This window comes from Echinops telfairi, unplaced genomic scaffold (assembly GCF_000313985.2).
Source record: "Echinops telfairi isolate 266 unplaced genomic scaffold, ASM31398v2 ScPeMD7_17;HRSCAF=63, whole genome shotgun sequence".
NCBI lineage: Eukaryota > Metazoa > Chordata > Mammalia > Afrosoricida > Tenrecidae > Echinops > Echinops telfairi.
This window is the reverse complement of record NW_022103914.1, coordinates 2,711,788-2,716,031: the sequence shown is the minus strand read 5'-3', so window position 1 is coordinate 2,716,031 and position 4,244 is coordinate 2,711,788.

Below are 4,244 nucleotides of genomic sequence, written 5' to 3'. Positions count from 1 at the left end.
CTGTCCCTGTCTCCACACAGCTGAAGCCACAAAGCAAGAAAGCAACAAACAAAAGCAGAAGAGCCGACTCGCTGAAGCTCCGCCCTGATAGCATGAGAGTGTATGATTATCTCTTCCCAATTAGAAGCGGATAATCTCCTACCCAGTCCTTGTAGGGGAAAAAAACCCAAAAAACAACTTTTCCTTCCCTGCTCCAGCCACAGCTGTGGATTTAGTTTTTGCTTTAAATTTGAATACAATTAACAACCCTTGTTGCAGTTCCTAGCAACCTACAACTGTTAACAATTGCCTTGGCTAAGGGTCACTTCAGAAAAACATGGCTCTCCGAAAGCATTTCTGGAAGAGCGTGTGAGTAAATGCAAACAAAACAAGATTGTAAAGCTGGGATTGCTGGCAGTTTCCACACTAAAAGCCCTGCACAGAGCCAAGGCCCCACTCATCTTTCTGCTCTCAGGTGAGACAGCGCTTCTTCCAGGAAGCCCTCCGGATGCACAGACTGGGTTAGCGGCCCTGTTTGTCTGTCAGCACATCCTTCAGTGGTCCCTTTACCAGCCCAGCTCCTGCTGCTACACTGCCGACTCCAGGATAGCATCTGCTTCATTTACCCCTGAATCTCTTGAACACAGTAAACAACCAGCCAGTTGCTGGTGAGTCAACTGAAATTCATGGCAACTCTGTTTTTCAGAGTAGATCTGGGCTTTATGAGGTCTCCAAAAGCAGTTTTTCTGATGTAGATCACAGGCCTTTCTTCTGAGTTACAGGTGGTCAAGACTCTCATCTCCAACCTTCTGGTTAGTAGCCCAGTGCATCAGCTGTTGCCTAGCCTTTGAACTCCCCTTGAACTCCCATAAATAATCATGAGGTCATTGTAAATTTACATCTTGCCAATTAAGGTGGAACCCAAGCAGCTGTGCCATTGAGGCAACTATTCTTGCATTCTACAAACACTTAGGGAGTGTTTCTTGGGCCAAGAAAGATGCAAGATGCGACAAGCCTAGGCCCTACCCTCAAAGAGCCAGCAGTCAAGGAGGGGAGCCAAGACAAGTATCCAGCTCTCTGGATACAAAGATTTCGTGCTCATGTACACACACACACACACACACACACACACACACCCCACACACCACACACACACACACACACATATACTACTAACAGGATAAATAGGAGTAAAACCACAGAGATCACCAAGTAGTTCAAGGCAACTGGAGCCAAGGCTGTGTGGCAGGTAATTCTGGGGCCGGAGCCTGAAGGTTCTTGAATAATGATATCTTCAATTACGATACATTCCAACTACATTCTGGAGCTCTCCCGTTGCAGGGGAAACAGGCTCAGAGAAGTCAATCGCAGCTGGTTAAGTGGCAGGGCTAGGTTCCACCCAGGTCAGCCCGAGGACCACGGCAGCAACCTGATAATGCTTTGGAAACTGACTTGCCGAGTTCAGGAGCTGTGACTTGATCCAGTAGGCAGTCGCCTAGAGCAGGGGCATGCCAAGGTCAACGTGCTTGTGCTTGGGAACATTCTCAGACACTCGTAGAGAGAATGGCTTGGAAGCAGACAAGCTTGTAGCCTACTGCAATAGTGTCAGTGTGCCAGTAAACCCCTGAGCTCAGCAAGGCTGGCAAGGTGGGGTCAGAGTTGAGAAATTCCAGAGGAAGAGGGAGAGTCGGCGACAATCAAGGGGTGCACGTGAATGACGGAAAGAACAGATATTTGGGGATAATTTATGGGCACTTCACCTGTGCCTCTGTGTACACACACGCACACAGGTGGTATCCATAGGTGAGTGATGTCAGTTGTTATGGGAAAGAGGAGAAATGAGTGCAGGTTCAGGTGGAAGGGCAGTGCTTGCATTTCTCGGGAGCACCCAAACGGGGTGCTGAAGTCCTCCACCGGCCCATCCTCCTCCTCTCCCTAAGTACTGCTCTGAACTCTAAACACCTCCAGAATTTCCCGAGCTCCTGCACCACTTGGGACACCTGAGTCCCAGCGACTGTAAAGTGGCCCAAGGCATCACACAGTCATGTCCACCTCAGGCCTACCCTCCTCCGCCGGGCCTGGCCCACTTCAGAGAATGCCTGCTCCCAAACCAGCACCAAGAAGGGGACAAGTACCAAACAGAGCTAGAGGCCCCAAGTGGTCATCCTGACTCCAGCCTCCGACTCTGTAACTTGACCCAGATCTCAGCGTCTTCGTTTAAAACGTGAGTTTGGACCAGAATCAGAAGTTGCAAACCAGAGGCCTGCAAGCCAAATTCATTCAGCAGATGCATTTGTTTGACCAAAGACAATTTTCATTTAAATAGGTTGTCAGCATTTGAAAACCCAGCTCTTTCACATAGAAAAGGCATCTTTGCAGCCTCTCTGGAAACTAGGAGACAGGACAACACAGGGTCCACACTCCCATGTGGCATCAACCAGCTGGCTCTGAGTCACTGCTGCCCCTTTAGATGGGGCGCCCACTCCCAGAATGCCACAGTCCCCACCACCTCCCTACTGGTCCCTGGCAGCCAACACTCATCATCCATACCGGTCATTTCCATCTTTTCTGCTAATGGTCTGGGCCTTGTAGTCATCTGAACACTCAGCCCCTAGAGAAGGGGATCGACAACATCATCACTGTAACCAGGCTGAGGAATTGGGGACAGAAACAAGAGCCCCGAGAAGCTGGCCGTGAGGAGGGTGCTGCCATAGATGAGGGCTCATTAATGCAGGGATCGGCCTGCCCGCCATCCTCCCCACCCCCACCGGGAAGGAGCAGGGCCGATGACATCAGCCTTGGACACAGCCAGAGAAACCCCATCATGAAGCAATTTGCTTCCCCAGCCACTCTAATTTAACAATTAGCTTAACAACCCTGGTCAGGCACTTGCTGCTAGAGCACAGAAGTGAGATCCTCATCAGGGCAGCCCTAGCCGGGGCGTCAGGATTCCGGAAGCCCCTCTCCCATGCCCTGGACTCAACTGGATCTGCAGCTCACTTGTTCTCACAGACAGGTTTTCTCAAACAGCTCCTGGACCACCCCATCTGGGCTCCTTGCATGTGCTCCCCTGGATTCAAAGTCCATTTCTCCTGCTGCAACCTTGGCCCTCTTCTCTCCTCCTCTCACTGATTGTCCTGCTGGCACAGGGGTTTGGGGGTGGAAGGGGTGTCCCCACATAGGCCAAGTGCCTGGAGAAGAATACACTCACAAGGCTAAAGGCCTTGGAACGTCCTGGGGGGCGGACCACCCCACCACCTTAGAGCACAAGTCTCTAGACTCGGGCTTGCCCTGACCCCAGCAGCATGCTCAGCTTCCCATCTGCATCACCAGAACGCACAATACTTCCTTACCCAGCTGTCCTGTGCCTGCCTCCAAATCCTGTCTCAAGCTGCACCCTAAGCCCCAAGCGCCAAATTTCAGAAAGACATCTTGAAGGGAGGCTTAAAAAAATAATAAAAGAAAGAAGTTATAAAGTCACAAATCCACAGAAACCTGGAGTCTATTTTAAAACACAGTATTTGAGTTCCGGGATAGATGAGTTGAGGCCAGGGCCCAAAATAGCAGAACCCCTTAAAAGCAAAAGCACCCCCACATCACTAGGTACGCATTTCAAAGAGGCACAGAGGAAGGGATGATATGTTAAAAAAAAAAATAGAACAACAACCCAGGAAATTTGTCAGGTCAAAAATAAAACTGAGCGGGGCCATTACCAAGGTCAACCACAGAGATTACTTTGATCCGCCAAGGGAAGACAAAGAGATGGAGGATATGGGGGACCGCTGAGTGGCGCTCCTGGTACAAGATGTCCTTGGGACCTAAAGGGCGCAGTATAAATTCTTCCCCTCTGTTCTTTTTAGGAGGAAGCATCTCCGTCTTGCCAGAAGGTGGTGTTGAAGAATCATCCTTCCAAGGTGACCTCCTCGGTGGGCAGGAGAGCGGCCAGGGCTAAAACTGCAGCGAGTGCACAGGAAGCCAGCTGCCAAATGAAGTGAAGGTACCAGGACCATGTGGCATCCACCTGGGAGTCTTAAAGGAATTTGAGGGTAAAACTGTGGAACTGCTGGCCAAAATGTGTAACCTCTTATTACAATGGCCCTCGTGCCCTAGAACTGGCAGAGTGCCCACTTAGCCTCCATTCATAAGAAAAGGCCCAGGGAGAATTCTCATTTTCAGACCAGGAAAACTGGCAGGACATACATGACAAACGAAATGCCTAAGCATGGAAAGACAAGCTGGTTTGGAGCAAAGCGTGTATATGAGAG